This window comes from Pseudopodoces humilis, chromosome 1, assembly GCF_049639895.1.
Source record: "Pseudopodoces humilis isolate 2021_Gansu_Grassland_sample_001 chromosome 1, ASM4963989v1, whole genome shotgun sequence".
Lineage (NCBI taxonomy): Eukaryota > Metazoa > Chordata > Aves > Passeriformes > Paridae > Pseudopodoces > Pseudopodoces humilis.
In genome coordinates this window covers 139,253,113-139,271,052 of record NC_142200.1, presented here as the reverse complement: position 1 = coordinate 139,271,052, position 17,940 = coordinate 139,253,113, and the positions used below count along the sequence as shown (strand labels likewise).

Sequence of the window (17,940 nt, the reverse complement as noted above, 5' to 3'; positions counted from 1 at the left end):
TAAATTAGCAACAAACTTATTCTGGTAGATGCCAAGGAAGAAGAGCATTCCAAAGAGGAATTTAAACAGGAAAAAAGATACATGAGCTTAACAGTTCATCATACGAAAGAGTGCTTGTGTAAGATACCACACTAAAAAAAAAAAGAAAAATATTTTAAACAAAAGAGAAAAGACTTGGTAAAAAAAAATAGAAAGTCTTTAAGGCTTGCACCACTAATAGAACTGTGAGCAGGGATGAAAAATGTTCGCATTATCTATAGCTCAGGAAGTCCCAAAACCATGATTCAGTAGAAGGTAGGAGAGTACACCAAGAAGGGATCATTACATGCTTGACATTTTCTTATGCTACCCCAGGCTGCTGTCAGAAACAGGATAGCCAGCTAGACAGATGTTTAGTCTGATCCTGTATGACTATTCCTCCTTTGTGACAGTAAGACATAAATGTGAATAGCAGGAAAGTTATGTGCAACTCAGGGATCACATGGACATTGAAGATGAAGCAGGCACAGCAGCTGAAAGTGAAGAGATTCATATAAAGGCGTGTCAGCTCTGGGCAAATTCTGATCACTATGGACTTCACCCCTGAGAGAAGTTCATACTGTCCAAAATCCTTCTCATAGCTTTTAGAACTAATCTTAAGGATATAGGGCACCTTTGGAGACAAACCACTTCCCCTACCCTCCTCTGGTCTTTCAGTTACATATTCCATTCTTTACCAAAAAAAAAAAAAAAATTGATCTGTCTGTGTAAATTAATACCTGGCATCATGCTAATGCCATTGTGGGCATTTTCTGCACTGCATTCTCATTTCTCTGCAAGAAAACAAGTCTTTCCAATGCCACCAGTCTTTCTGATATGCCAGTCAAAACTTATTCACAAAGTACAGCGTTCATTATCCTGACATCAAGCATTTGGGAACTAAAGCAGATATGCAGAGAAATGTTGTAATGTAGTGACAATGTCACAATGTCTACCATAATTTCTAAGTTGTACATAGATGGTCCAAATCATCACAGTTCAAATACAGCTGGAACAATTCCTAGTCAGGAAGAGTTTTACTTCCTCCTTTACTATAGGCTACAGTGAAATAAGGAACAGCAGTCACAAGAAATTTTCTTTTCAGCACAGCCATCAGAAAGACTACACCTGTTCTTGCTCTTGGCCATTTTAATTCATGCTCTTTCAGGCAAGTTTGCTAAAGAAACTGTATCTAGAAAATGTTATACAACAATTGCCACCAGTAGCCTATAGAGCAGCTTATTTGCTTATTTGCTACAGATAAGCAAATTGCACAGAGCATGCTGCACACCAATACTCCATATTCTTCTCTGGGTCACTGAATTAATTCTGGTTCAAATTCCTGAAAAACTATTTCATATGCAAAGACATTAAAGGACTAACACTATTTTCTTTTGCTCGCTCAGTCTAGCCTCTACTCCAGCAGCTAGGGTAGCCTGCAAGGCAATACACAGAATGGCTACAGGCTCACTCAGACATTTCTTGGAAGAATATCTAGCTACTATAATGTTATGTAAGAGGGAGCTACTCCATTTTTCTCATAGCCCCAGCTTCTGTCACTGCATTTTAGGAGGAGATGAAGCTGTCCAAGGATATTGTGTTCTCTGGGAAAATTTACCAGATCAGCTGTCCCAGGTAATTCTGATCCCATAACATCTGCTTCCTGGAGCCTGGCCAAGCTGACAGAGCAGAGCAACAAGCTCTGCCAAAACAGAGCTGGTTTGGACCTTGGCTGCAACCAGCGTGACAGACACCATGGAAAAGTTTCTCAATGGAATTTAGGTGCCACCTGGGCTAGACTGAGTTAAAGGAGGCACTCTTAGAGCCACAGTTTTGGACTTGAATAGTTTACTATTCCAAACCTCAAGTTAAAATGGGTGGCTTGAGTGGTATGTTCCTCTCAGCAGTATCATACGCTCTACAGATTTATTGTTCAACTGACTGAGAAAATTACTTGCTGGGCATGTGCAGCATAGCCTGATGCCTAAGGTGATTCCTCAGGATAGGTTGATAATATGAGAAATAGTTATAATGGAATGATTTTCACTATGAAGGCAATCCCCTCATTGCACTTCAGCCATCTTTTAAAACCAGTATCTCTTTCATAATGGGAAGGTGATTTGGTGACAGTACCAGCTTAAGCATCAGCATGGTCAGACACTCAACAAAAGTACTCATGAACAAAGTTTAAAGCTTTTTTTTTTTTTTTTTAAAGTGGGGCAACTGGACAGAAAGAAGTATTTTCTCTCTATTCTGATAACAGATGAAGAAACATAGACAGGTAGCTTAAATTAGAAAGCAACATTCATGTGTTTATATCATAAAAATCAATGTCACCTTGCACCGGAAGAAACAATACACGTGCAGAAGGATTTCTTTAAAGATAATGCAATTTAAATTACATTGGTACAGATTTAGTTAACAGCTATAAACTTTTTCTGCTCTGGGACTTGCAAACTGAAGACTTGCACAACAAGCCAGGTACAGCAGATAAGAGTCACACTATATTGAGAAAAAGAGAAGTTCTCAAAACAGCAATAGTGTTGTTTAATTTACCTTACCCTACACTGTCCATCAGAGTAACAGTAGTTCATATTGCTAAGTAAAAATACACATGTGTCAATGTAGAGATACAGAGATGGATATTCTGTTATTACAAAAAGGTTAAAGATTGTCATCAATCTTTAGATACTAAGGAGTTCTTATAATTTCTATCATAATGCCCATTTCAGTCATAATTTATAATTTATGTAAGACCACCATTAGTCTGCTACCTCTCCAAATGATGTTTCAGTGACTTTGGTTTAAGACCCCTTCCAGATCAATAGTCAGTCATGGCTGAATTTGTGTTTCAATCAGAAAAACTTTATTGGGGAAAGCAGGGGGGAGATGATTTCCACTAAACTGGTAATGCTTACCAGTGATACTGAGCAGTAACACTTTGATGTTGTCTGACACTAGATGATAAATCACTTTCTCATTAAATGGGAAAGTAGCAGATATACGAGGTAACAGCCAGCTTCTCAGTGTGGAAGTAATACCATTTTCTCATTTTGCAGGGTAGATCTTCCCTGCTTCTTTAAAAGACACTGTTTGAAAAAAAAAAAACAAAATGACCTTGGGAAGATTTTCTACATATGGCATACAGAAACTGTTATTCCCAAGACTCCACAGCTCCTAAGTGTTTCAAAAACAGGCACAGAAGAATGAAAAAACCAGACAGGTGACAATAATGGCATCAGCAAAATACCTTATGCCCCGTTCAAGCATTTTATATTCAAAGCACAAGTTAAGACTCATAAATTTCATTAAATCTACCTAATTTATACCAGAATCCATTGCCTTTTTGTATTTCAAGGGAACAGAAATACATGAGAGATTCTGGACAAAAGTGATATTTCTTGTAGGAATAAAATCCAAATAGAAAAAGAGAGAGACTTAGGCTTAATCTTCCTTACTATTTGATAAAAAAGCATTTTCTGAGTAAAGGTACAAGTTATTTGTGGTTTTGATCACTCCAGTACACTATTCCATACCTAAGAGCAGAAAATGTTTCAAATATTTAACAAATCAAGGCCAATTATACAGAATAATTGAATCCTTAATATAAAGCCTAAGAGACTTTATTCTTCTAATGTTACTTGCTGCTGATGTGAATACCATGAGAAGCGATAAAGCCACAGACCTGTTAATACAAAGAAGACAGTTAAAAATTACTTTCAGTTTTGAGAAAAACACTAGGCTCTGAATATAAGTTAATTATTAAAGTTTGATTCCTTTTCCCAAAAAAAAAAAGTTATTTTAATTACTGCTTTTTTATTCCAAGTGTCTGCTTAACTTAAGAGAAGAAATTACTTTTTATTTGAAGTACTGCCTACTAGAAATAAGAGTTACTCAAGGGCAGTGTTTTATTGATAAAGCTTTTTTCTTAATAATCATTATATGTCATAACATTTCACAGGATTCATGAGGTTCATATTTTTTCAAAGGCAGAAACAACTGGAAGTTCTGATCTGAAGCTAACAAAAAGCCCTGAAGCACTGTCTAAAGTTGGAGTCATTTTTGCATTTTAAACCTTAGCTATAGTAAAAGTCAGGTGTCCATAAAAGTAGGAGAGGTTATTTGTTACCATAAGAGCCACCATTTTTAAACTGTTATGAGTATTTGCATACATTTACATGCACTGAAAGCACAGCCATTCAGAACAAGCAAGGTTCATTATGAAGACAAACATGCTGAGTATGACTGACTGACAATCTACACAATGGCTGATTTAAACTTTACATTCACCAACTATTTTTCTAAGGAGGAGAAGGAACAGCTAAAGGATGCCTTATATTTCCCCAGCCACTTTTTATTTTTCATAAACCCTGGCGTTTATCAAAACCTCATCTCACCTCTCTTAAGGTGAGAGGATACACTAAGCAGCCCGTTCAGCCTGAGGAAAACCTTTGCTATGGTCCCTGACTTCTAGCAGGCAAGCTTAAATGAATCTCTCTAAAGTAGTGGAATAGGTAGGAAAACTGGTTTATCAAAAAGACATACACAGTTCCCTTCAACAGTTCAACTTTAAGGCATGTCTGCATGCATTCCTACTGCCTGTGACAATAGTAACACTTCCTTTCAGCCTAATAGGTCCTGAGCCCCATCCTTTGTCTGCTGATTAACTGCTCTATTCATTGACCAGACCACTAATTGCATGCTCCTTATAGTTACCCTACATTACTGTAAGAATTAATGAGACACAATTACAGCTCCCAGAAATCTCAGGCCTAGCCAACTGCAAAGCACTCCAACTGAATAAGAACTCCCCAAGAATAAAGAGAAAAATTCAGCCCATTGTTCACAGGAAGCAGAATGTTTTTTGTTAAAAAATTGTATTTATTTGAAGCTGTTTCATAATTAGGCCCTGAAGAAAAAAAAAAAAAAAAAAGGAGAGAATAGAGAAAGAACTTGGGAACCAGCATTCACTGAGAAATCACAGCAGATGCAAAGAGACAAGCACACAGTTCAGATATGAAGAAAAAAAAACATAAGGAAGGAGTGCATAAAAAATAGTGCCATCAACACTACAAACATGTATAACCAATCAGCTGTTTAAAAAGAGCATAATCCACTGTATGGGAACCACCACTAATACAACCTTATATTTGACAGCTTCAATCTTGAACAATTTAAAATAAGCATATAGGAAGATTCTGCAGACATGTCTACTATGAAATGGAAGAAGAGGAATTTAATTTCTCACTCTCAGAGTTTAATATGCATTAAAAGTCAGTGTCATTAGCCATGAAAGTCAAAATGAAGGACAGAAAATGAGTTTTTTGAAAATCACCCATATTGAAAACTGCACTCACATTTAATCTGTGTAATCAACAGCCACAGCTACTCAAAGTCTTAGTGACTACAATCACTACCTATTAGCCTGTAAGTAGTTCAAAAGCTATTATTCTCACTTGAACAATTTTCCAATACACATGAGACAGCATTAAGTTAATGAAGTTAATATGCAAAGTCAATATTCTTTGTTATGAAGTCATCTTATTCCATTGGTTCCTCTTCAACATATTTTCACCATATAAATTTGATTTAAATTACATGTATAGTTTGACAAAGCCACTGATACTTAAAATACGGCTTGAAATGCAGCACTATACTTTATAGCCCTAGTAACCATTTTCCAGGGTACAATTTACAGCAGCCACTGAGACCCCAAACTAAGCATGTCAGACAGGCACTGCTACATTCCAGAATCAACATCTTTGGACAGAGACAACATTTTTTGTACGTCTCTGCAGGGATTCTCAATAATTGCGCCTAACTGCGGTAATAGCTTAAATTCATGGGAAATGGATGTTCTTCTGATATTATCGCTCGCTGATATCACAGCAGAACGCTTTCCTGCATGAAGCAGACAGTTACCACCATGTGGTGCTGAATCCCAAGCAGGAAACAAGGCACAAATATGGATCAGAGACCTTTGTGTTCAGTGTATAATAAGTCCAATATCCCTGTCATAGAACAGCAATCATTAACTCGGGGATCTTTTGTTAAATGGCCCCTGTGGCTGGACTGGTAACAGCAGGGATCGAATTTGCAATCCTCCAGACTAGATTCATCTGTCAAGGAGACTGCAGGCCTACAGATTCATGAATTTCCAAAGTGAGTCTCCAGGACTTCACATGAAAATACCAATTTCAATTAACCTTGGCTGATTAATCAACCTCAGTGCATGGCCATAGAGCTTCCATACTCAGCTCTAGCTCTGGCAGTATTATTTGAAATGGGCTTTCCGCATGTCTTGAAAAAACCTTTGAGGAAAAAAGAAACCTCTGTCTCAAATAAAACATCACCGAGCTTGTTCAAGCTGTTCCTGTTTCAAGCCCAAAAATAGAACAAGTCTGAATTCCTGCAGAGTGTGATGTGAAATTATTTCTACTAGTGCAAATAACGTATTCTGGTATCTGGTCCAGCCTTCATTTCAGATGTTATGAAGTAACTTAACCAATACAAAATATCCACACACTGGAGGATAGCTGTAATTTCTAGTTAGGGTGTCTCTCTCTCCATAAAGAAAAAGGAGTCCTTCCTGCAACAAATATTATGAGCCCACACTTTAGGGCATCAATTCTAAGGCAGAACTTCTAAATGAAAGATAATTAAAGGCATACAGGAAGAGCATTGTAAGAGACAAGGGAAGGTTTCAAGTCATAACCTGAGCTCACTCAAACCATTTCTACTCTCCTGTTCCACTACCAATTTCTTTAGAACTAATTGTTATTTACAGTAGTGCATATAGCACCAGCAAAGGACAATCCTGATCCACCAAGTGTTCCCACATGCTTATTTATGCTGGAGCTGATTCACCCAAGGAAAACTCTACTTTTGTTCTTCTCATCCTTTAGTTGCATGTTGCACTATTAGAGAGCTTTCTTCCCTCCTTTTCATTGTTATATCTACATCCAGCCCCCTTTCTTCCTGAAAGTAGTTCAGTTAAGCAAAGGTTTTCTCTATACCATCTCTTGAGTGTGGCCCCAAAAGTATCTTCAAGACTAGAACCACCAACAGGATAGATGCCAAACATGAAAATTCCTGCATTGTCAGGGACTTGCAGCTGCAAGACAAGCCTGTAGGCAGAAGATGAACAGGAGACCGTGGCACTATTCTTGGAGTTGCTCTGGAGGCCATTCTTTGGAGCAATGTAAGCATAAGCTGTGATGTATCATCTGTGTGTGCAGTGATAAACTGGCATATGGGTCCCTACAGGATGAGGCTTACAGGTGATTTACACTAGAAAGGTTAATATAGAAATTACACTAACAAGATTCTTCTTCTCAAGCAACCTACACCTATCCCTCAAGAGAAGTAAAATGTACAGGTAAAAGAACTCCTTATGCAGCTTCTGCACTGGGGTTTTTGCTGGCATAGCTATGTCAGCAAAAAATTCATATCCCTCCCTGACAGGCCTCCTTGATAACACTTTCAAGTGCAAACCAGGTGTCAGTATTTCTGTTATGACAGAAAGAATTCTACACTAGTCATGAGCTGAATATTTGGCCTTTCATGACCTGGAAAAGTCCTTGCTTCCAAGGAGGTCAAATCCCGTGATCATGTTTTCCACCAGCATAATCTCTCATGACCACAGTACTAGTATGGTACTGTATTAACACATATAGAGTAGGAGAAAATATATCAGTAGCCAACTATTTATATTCTGTATTCCCATGTAAAAATTATCTACTTACACTACATTAATGCCATAAAAAAATCCAGTGAATGGGAAGGACCAACAGTTCTATGTAAAAAATTGCTGTGATTTTTAGATTAGTCTAAAAAATGTTTAAATCTACTAATCTCTGGACATTTCAGTTGGTTATATTTGGCACTCAGAAATATTTAGGTAATTCTAAGAAGAGATTGAATTCCCAGATGCATTCCAGATCATGGAAGAAGCTGACCAAGAACAAACATCTTTCATTTTAATCAGCTTCATTAGGTAGAAAGTTAACAATATTGGTTTGAAAGCAGCTAGATAGCTTTAAAGACAAGACAATTAAATGCATAAATCTACCACATGGCTTTAGGCAACAACACCAGAGCTAAAGAGATGATTGCAAGAAGACATGCTGCCACAGGCAGAGTTGCAGAGGGTCCCTCAAGGATCACCAGCCTTGTACTTGTACCTGTTCCTAACATAATTTACCATATTCTCTCTGTAAGATTGTTTATGGAATATGTTTAGGCCTTGCACTGATGGAGCAACAAAAGGGCCTTTGAAAGCACCTCTCACTGGGGTGGAATGCAAGGGCCATGGTCCACCTGGAGTGTTCCTCAATACAAACTATGTTCTGTGATAAAAAGCAACATGAATAAAACAAAGTGTTTATAACTACTTACACATGGAACACTCATGGCCATCGATCAGCCAAACAGAATGAAACTGTGAGCCAAAAGAAGCATTCAATCACATTAATTTCTTTAGTTAGATAATTAATTAACGTTCCTTCTGTTGACTAGAAAGAAAGAAAGCATATTTCAGACAAGAAAAGCAGTCTGCGATATCTAAGCACTTAAATCCCCACCCAAACTGCATCCTACTCCTAAAACTGAGATAAAGTTTAGTATGGGAAGAAAGTATTATGTTGATTTATGCCCTGGTTTACTATTGCTGGTTTCAGAAGAGCCAACAGCAGAGCAGAGCATAGTTCCTGTGCCAATAGCATTAGACTGGCACAAGGTTCTGCATCCTTTAACTAGCTGTGACACAAATCCCTACCCTGCCCTTTTTGTCAGTCAAATGAAGTAGAATTTGGCTAATATGCAACTTGAATATTGGTCAGTCATACATTGGTCAAAAATAGATTGGACAAAATAGTCAAATCCCTGTCAATTTTGAGCCCTAATGATTGCTTTTACAGCATCCTTACAAGGTGCTCTAAAAAATACCAGCAGTCTTATGTTTCGCACATGCCATTGTAAGAGGGAAACCACTCACTGGAAATTAAGTGCCTTTATTACCTATAGAAAGTGTAAGAGTGGAAAGAGCTGAAGAGGAACAGACAGTCCAAAGAAATAGAGGGTAAGATTAGGAAGAAACATCTCCCAAAACACAAGCATAATTAAGCATCCAAACTGCCAATTAACAGTAAATAGCCAAGGAGAGGAACATGTGTGGAAGAATACAAAGATGTGTGGGCAATTAAGAGGCTATATTGCAACTAAGCTTTATGCATAGAGAGTTACAAGGTATTTAGCTTACTGAATCCTACTTAGGAACATGAAGTTCTGCTCAGTTCTGCAGGAGATTAGGCACCTTCAGATCTCTGACAATCGGGTTCAAGGACTGGTCCCACGAGACGTCTGAGTTCGTGCCTCTCGAGCCTGTCTCACTGTGTTAGGCAACCAGAAGAAGGTTATGAAGAAACTCTTGATGCACCAGTGACTCAGAACAAAACTCTCACTCTACCATAAATACATTTAATGTCCTACACTTAGGGCCATTTAATGAGACTCAGTAAAAAGCAGTTGTTTGGGGGAAGGGAAGTTAAGGCAGTTGCTTATTCTGAAATTATGTACAGGTTCTGATATTTCCTCTGTAAAGCTGCCAGCCTTTCTCCACACACAATTTTCATGTACCATTTCTGTTACTATAGAACATGTAAGCCTAGGCTATGGATCAGTCCTACACAGATGAAAAATAAAAAAGATGTCCACACACCTGATGCAAGTCATGCAAGCCAAACAGTATCCTTAAGATAATTTTTAAAAATTTTATTAGCTTATAGCTAATTGCTAACATCCACAGTAGAATTATCATTAAAAAAACATTCTTCAGATCACATTTGAACAGGTTTAGAAAGGAGAAATATGCATCAAACCACAAGGAGAAATACAAATTATTATACTATTACATATTTCACATAGACAGGAGAAACACCTGCTTTGAAAGCAGTGGGGTTTTTTCCATAGCTAGATAAAATGTATTCCATGCAAATTACTTATAAAAACTGAACACATGGGAACCACTCCAGTAACTACAGTCTTGGAGGGCTTTCTGTTACAAACACAAGAATATGTTTGGATATCATTTATAACACATACTCCCCGGCAATAAGTTACCCTTCCACTCAAAAGCCTTGTATACAGGAACTTCCCTGTTACCACACAAAAAAATCAGAATAACTTCAGAGAGAGCAACAAAGGAAATTTGCATCTGACACTAATATCTTCGTAGGGTAAAGTATATTTTAATGAAGATATTGTCAGCAATACATGTGTTTATGATTCTTTTTTCCCTTCACACTTGGAGTTTATTTCATTTATGTCATGATTTACCTTGCAAGTTTAAGAAATGCATCATTTATTCATGACCTCTACTTTCTTTCAGAACCTCTCAGTTGCACAGAAGACCAGGTTAAAGAAAAATCAAGTGGTTTGTCTGATAACAGTTAGTGTCAAAACAAACTGTGTATTTGAATTTCTGTTAACTGAAATCATAATTAAAAAAACCCAGCCCAAAAAACAGTGCTTGCTTTACCTTTTTCCAGAATAAACTCTCATAATTAAACTTTCTACTTTTCCAAGTAGCTGACTATGTATTCCTGCACAGCAGGAGGTTTTCTCCACAGACATATTGACTTGGACAATAAACAAAGCAAAAATCCCTGACTGGAATTTACAGCTAAATTTATACACGCATATTGTTAATAAAATTTGCATATATGTCTTTCAACATTAAGAAAAAATAAAAGTTGAAATTCAATGAATTTGGGCACTGCACTGCTTTGCAAGAAAAAAAAAATGAGATTTAAGTTGTAATTTCCATATTTATTGAGGCTGTACGTCAAAAGAAATCTGTGCAAAAAAAATCCTGGTGCTGCCTTGATGAGATTTGAAAGATGACAGCATATTAATAGTAAAGGAGCTTCTCCTTAGCAAAGGTGGCTTAAACAGTACCTATAAAACACTGATTAAGGGCCACAAAATTTTAGAAAACATTTCCAGCATCTCTTATTTCTCTGTCCTTCAACCACAAAACAAGTAGAAGCAGTTAACATGTTTTGAAGAAATGTCACCCACCCTTTCCCCTCAGTGTCAACTTTCCCCATGAAACATTAATAGATCAGTCAGCACTGACTTTTTACAATTAAAGGTGGTAAAGGAAACTTTAACTGATATTTTTTCATTGATTTTTTTTGTCACAACACTGCATCACCACTAGCCCTCTAAAGCCATGAGCTACCAGTAGCAAATATTCACCTTCTATTTTTAATTATTGTGTCTCTTTTCATAGCATCCTGGACATTTGGATGTCTTAGGGATTTGAGTTAAAGGCATTAAGGTTTCTAGCTCCTTTAAAACTAAGTTACTTTACCTGGATCTGACTAGCCACAAAAAGTAGAAAATGCATTGCAGTTCTGCCAGCACAAAACCTTCTAGATAAGCACAAATACTTCCCACTAAAGAGAGAAGATCATACTCCTTTGAGGTACTTTTCCAGTACAAAAGCTGGATGTATTCCAGGGATTATGCTTTTGGTTGGGTGGTTTGGGTTTGTTTTGTTGGGTTTTGTTTTTTTTTAATTTAACTGAAACTGAATTTTTATCAGTAAAGCTATCATTAAATTATGAAAAAATGTTCACATTACCACGGCATGTACTTTATGGCTTTTAATACTTGCACTTGCTCTGGGCAGGATTTCAAGGGCACCTTTAACCTCTGCTTGAGTCTTCACAGTTTGGCTACTCCTAAATTGGAGGAGTGAGAGGGCAAAAGTGAGGAACTTGGCCATCACTTAAGGCATCACTAAAGACATTGCAGCTGACTGTGCAAATAAGTGGCCCAGTCATTCTTTTCTTAGGTTTCAGGTGAAACAAACAACCATTAACACCCCGGTGAGATGCACAGATCAGCTCCCACCTCTCAAAGCACTTCTAGCACACACCATAGGCCTGGGCAGGAGATCTCTGAACCCTGCTCCTGAATTTTTCCTTCAAGTATAGCTACAACGTTTCTCTTTTCTAATCAACAAACCGTGCTGTGAGAGAAGTGCACTACAACAAGCACCTCCAGCACTCAGGCTGTGGCTATAAACAGCTTCATGTCATCACAAGGTCTAACTGAGACTCTGTAAAACAGTATGGAACCCTCCAGAGCACTCTTGTGAGATCCACGTGCTGCAACGTTACTTCAGATTTATTTTTTTTTTTTGGAAAATGCTGCAGTCAGATATGGTGTGACAGAGACAGCTGAGGAAATGCAGGAGTAATTTAATTCTGCAAATGTGCAATAAAAACCAGGTAAATAACCTCAGTGACACAGAGGAAGTCATCAGCATCCTATCTGCATTCTGGTACGATCATAGGAAACCAAAAAACTACAGGAAGATATGACTTTTAGTGAGGTTACCCACGAGAAGCTGAGAGTTCACTGGGATGTGTTCATGACATTGAGGTCAGCAGAAGTCAAGGATCACAATTCTCCAAATACAAATTGCTGAGCAGGAGCCCAAGCCAGCAGTTAAACACTGCAGAATCAGGCACTGAAATTAATGAGTTAAAGATTAATTCACTCACAGACTGTGTGTACATGGTCACCTCATGGGGCCATCACCAGCAAGACAAGAGATCTTCTTAGAAGAACTGGCTCTACCAGAGGCTAATTAACAGATATGCCAACTGTAAATAAAAGCAGGAGGTGGTAAACAGGAAAGAATAGAAAGTTTGATGGGGCTCCCAACAGATGCTGTGTGTCAATAAACGTCAGTTGAAACTTAGATGCTGCTTTTGTGCTCTCTTAAGGAAATCATTATAATCACATTATTCTGTAACACAGTCTAGCCTAATCTCGATGCCTCATACTAGAGAGGATATTTTTGATCAACTAGACATTTGTTAATTACAAAACCAAGCATCTTGAAGCTATTTTGTTTTACATGCAGAATGAAGCAGCTTATTTAAAAGTGAAAATTATTACATTTACTACCCATAAAACTAACAATACCCATAAAGCTAACAACTATTTCTATTATCCCAGACCAGATTAGTGATTCTTGTAAAAATATTATTTGCTTCAAAAATGCCAGTTAGATAGCACAAACATATCTACAAAACAGACAAGAGAGTGATACATACAATGGCAATTGGGTTTTTTAAGCACAGAAACAGATACTTCAGTTTATCCTCATAATTTCCTAAATCTGTAGATGTATGCCTTAACTCTGTGTTTTGACATTAGATTCTTTATATATATTTCACCACAGCATTTGCCTTCACTGTCTATTTCGCAAATTTTCTGCCGATAAAGGACTCTCCATAAGGAAAACAGTTTTAATAGTACTGAGCACCTTAATGATGGTAATAATCATTGTCCATTCTCTGCCCCACACCCTCAAAAGTTAGCTCCCACTACAAATCAGATTTTTTGTTTCCTAATCTTCTCTCCCATTTAACAACCAGAGTTGACAAACCTTTGCTCAAGCAAACAGACATTTTAAAGTAACCAGCATCACTGACAGGAAGACAGACTATTTTGCATGAGAAAGTTTACAGGATGTAATCTTCTCTTTTCCTTGAAGTTAAAGTAATTACTACCTAGTACTGAAATGAAAGAAATTTAATAGTGTCAGTCCAATTACTTGTGAATACATGTTTATTTTGCACCCAATTACTCCCCTCAATTCTTCCAATTTCAAGAGTGGACAGATTTGGTAACTCTATTTGCTTCTCAGTTCTTGACATTATCATAAAAAATCTGATTAAGGCATACAAATTATGTGAGAGAAGTTGCACTATTCTGCCATTCTTGACACACTTTAGAGGCAGGATTACAATATCTTCTTTCACTTCACTAAATTTCCAAATTAATTTTAATAGAATTTACATATTTTTACTGCTTTTCTGGGAAAATGATATTTTTTTTTTTTACTTTTTCCAACTCATGAATTCTAATGTACTAAAATTTCCTTATTGTACAATGAATATTTGAAGTCATGCTAATTGACAGTGGAGCACTAGGCTTCAGATAGTATTTAGATTCCACTCATGAGCAGTTGGCAGCATATGAGCTCACTCTTGTGCTTCAATATTGTGCTTTCCATTCTCTGTTGTCCTGCCACACTTTGGGTTGATGAACGTATTTCTCAACAATACTCAAACTATTTTTTTTTTAAATGTTGCCTGGCTATTCTACTTTCTCACTAATATTTATTTTAAATAGTTCTAAAAGGGAAGTTTTAGTACTAACAATGTACTACAATAAAATTTTGCTGACAGAAATCTGAATAAAAAGTGTCTGCCATGTCAGGAAAAGAAATAAAAAAGACCCCACCTATTTTGGCCAATATAACACCCAGGTAAATTTAAGCAAACAGGCGTAAAACCAAATATATCTACTTTCAGGAAATCATAAAAATCCCAAAGCATTTAATAAAAATATAGAAAATAAAAACCCCTGCTGTTTTACTAAGAGTATGTTCCTTTACAGATTTGATCATTAATGCCTGTGAAGGCTTAAACAACATAGCATTACTTAGTAGTCATGAACTAAGTTAAACTACCATGAGAACAAAGTTAAGAATATCTGGAAAGACATTTCTGTAAAGCTGCTATGATACCAAACAAGCAATAAAGAATAACAATCAACTTTTGCTTAGGAAATGCCACATGTTGCCAGTTGGTGGTAGCTTCTGGCTACAAACTGCAGTCTGACATTGAGCAAATGACAGAACATAACACGTACTGAAACTAATGTAGATCATACTAACAGTTTTCCTCCCCAATTTTTAAAATTTGCTTTGTTTTCTCTTCTTATCATAATACAAGGTCCAGTGAATTTTGCAGGAGTCTCACACTAATGTTCTACCCAGCAGCTTTGGAAGAACACACAAAAAGGTTCATAGTTGTATTTAAGACACAGCTGTTGCAAATTCTTACTACTATAAAAAGCAACAAAGGAGAAATGGAAGCTGCAAAACCTACTTAAAAAAAAAATCAACAGAATGCTTGAGACTCCAGAATCACAATCTATTCAGACAAAATTTTCTATTCCTATGCTCATATATTTAGTGATTCACTTCCACTTTTCTCAGTGAAAAAAAATTAATTTTTGATAAATTTTGCTGAGTTCTAGATGGCCAAAACCCACAGTTACTCATTTGTCAGCGTACTTCTCCTCATCCAAGGATGACTATTACAATTCAAATCAAAGGTCCATTCAGTATCCTGCTTCCAAAAGCAGTCAGTCATAAGTCAGAGTGAAGAGAGCATGAGCAAAGAAATCAAATACAGTATTTTCCCAGAATAACTCTCTAGCATTTCAACTATACTCCACTCAAGAATTCCTGAGACTAATGTAATTTATCTATTTATCTTGTCCAATGAACCTTCTCTTTCACTTCTCCAGTTATCCCTTCAATTTATGTAAACTTTTGTATCCACAACCTGCCAAAGCAAGGCTACCGTGGGTGAAGAACTAGGAACTGTATTGTAGTGCCCCTGTTTTGTGCACAGTCAGTACACAGTACTCACATTTTCTTACTAAAACACAGACAAAATAGAACTTTAAAAAAGCAAGATTGAAAGAAACCCTTGAAAGAAACTGAGTTTGCATATACCCAAGTGAGTGGAGTCCAGTGGGAATTAGCATTCTGGACACAGTAAAATGCTGCAATGGCAAGAGTTATAACAAGGTTGAATATAGCTTGAAAAGCAAGCAGATGTCATAAGTGAAAAAACAGACACCCTAACAAAAGCAGCCAAAAAACTCTGTAAGCCTCCCTCAGTCCAACAACCAAATTCTGATCCAAGGAGGTTAAATATAGGGCTGCTTGAAAATTTTCCACTGCATCTATTTTTGATGGGAAATGAGGCTTTCAGCTAAACACTTTCTGGTTGGATTGTTTGGGGGTTTTTGGCATGTCTAAATATGTGCTTCTGCAAGTATACTTTTCTTACCAAAAAGCCAAACTTATCAACAAAAATATTTTGATTGAAAACATAGTATGTTATTAAGAAATGCTAGTGTAGCATTTCATTGTATCTCTAGCTTACCTGCTTTATGTGGCAGATCTCTACCAACTAGACTTACCATTTAAATGAGAATTCTGATTACAGATCACTTTGAGGGATTCCCCATTTCCAGCATTCCCTTCAAAGAGGAAAGATCATGGCAAAATGTCAAAGGTGGAAGGCAGCCTCAGCCTTGCAGAGCAGGGCCAGCAGGCATCCAAGTCATAATGTCAGAGAAGGACTACAGTAACATTTTTCAAACCCAGAAGTTTTAGTTTTCAGACAAAGTCTTCCAGTCCTCTGAATTCTGTCAAAGCATGTTGTGTTTCCTGGAAAATTAAGACAAAAAAGAAACAAAACAAGTTTTGTATTTTTTTATTGAAAATTCATGCAGGAAATTTCATGGGTCATGAAAGGTCTTTCTTACTCATTAACCTGCAGACTCAAACCTATCACCTAGAACCAAACACCCACAAATCAGAAAAAAGTTAAACAGCAGTAAAATGTTTCAAGTTTTCCATCACATTTCTGTTAGGAGGACTGTTCAAAAGCCAAAGAGCTAAACCCAAACGAAAACAGACTTCAATGGATGTGATTACTTAATGTATGAGCCCTAAGTTATAAAAGACCAACCAGCATACTTTACAAAAGTAAAGGATGAAGATATGATTCATACAATGGCTACACTTACTAAGAAATCTGTAATACAAAATTATGTATAGCAAAATTAGTAAAGTGGCAAGAAAATAAGACACTCCAGTTATTATTCCCTTTCAGGGTTCGCTATTTCAGTGAGTACACCAGGAGGAATAAATCCATTAAGATTAATACAATAAAAAGTATCAGCTATCCATACATAGCTATTATCATCCCTTTTCTTGGAACACCACGATCCTCTGGAAGAACTGAAAGCTTTTCATCCAAAACTAGGCCCTGACCAGACCAAGACAGAGAAACACTCAACTAATACTACCAGGAAAAATGATACAACTAAATTTCTAGTATTTCTCTCCCCTTGTGGCTGTTTCCTGACATACAATCACAACCCCTCACCCCAACGGCAAAATAAATGTATAAAGAAAATAAATAAAAGACAAGAAAACAATCAAGACTGCACCTTTTGTAACCTACAAGAACCTGCCGTCAACCTACAAGAGACAACTGCAGAAATTCTCATGCCAGTGGGGTACCTCTTTCTTTCCCCTCACCATACACAGAGAGGACTATTCCTGCCACCATTATGCCTACTAAGAATCAAGAAAATTCAAAGGAACTAGCAAAGACATTTCCATATTTTAGAACTCAGTGAGTAGAAGGAAAGGAAGGACATTTTACTATTACAGTGAAATTCCTTTCAACACCTTGCTTTTCAATCGGACCATTCTTTTACTAAAATAAAAATAGAGAAATGTTTTCAGCAGTTTCTGCTGAGACCAGGCACCTGAGAGCTCCCTATAAGCAGTTCCAAAACACTGCCTAATGCCGATTCCCTACAAAGTGTTAATATCTTTGACTGTCTAATGTTATAAACTGAAAAGTGCTAACACAATTTGTCATTCTCAAGGCAAATTTATTCATCAAAATTAGTACAAGCCCAAGCATGCTGTCCTTACTCATATTTGGAATAAACAACCACTGTTGTCCCAGCAAAATTGGTACAGTGAAGGATTAGTCAGCGTCTAACTCTAGAGATAAAAAAATTGTTTAGAATAAATTAAATACAAAGAATAAATATTAAAAAATCAATGATGAAAGATACATCTCTTATTTCAATTTTATCTCCTGGGCAGTAAGTAATTTCAGTAAGAATTTTTCAGTGTGATTTTTATCATTCAATATTTTAAAAATTACTACTGGGCATCCATCAAAAGTTAGGATTGGAAACAGTGAAACTTAAAAAATGTCTACTTCAAAC

The 17,940-nt window shown here is 36.8% G+C and overlaps 1 long non-coding RNA gene across 1 annotated transcript in view; it reads right to left on the bottom strand.

The window, feature by feature from the left end:
• The window catches only part of LOC148185238 (uncharacterized), a 67,412-nt gene extending 51,064 nt beyond the window's left edge, over positions 1-16,348 (bottom strand). Inside the window, exon 1 of the long non-coding RNA XR_015772928.1 lies at positions 16,105-16,348. This is a non-coding gene — a long non-coding RNA (uncharacterized LOC148185238). The remainder of the gene's footprint in view (positions 1-16,104) is intronic.
• Between the last annotated feature and the right edge of the window lie 1,592 nt (positions 16,349-17,940).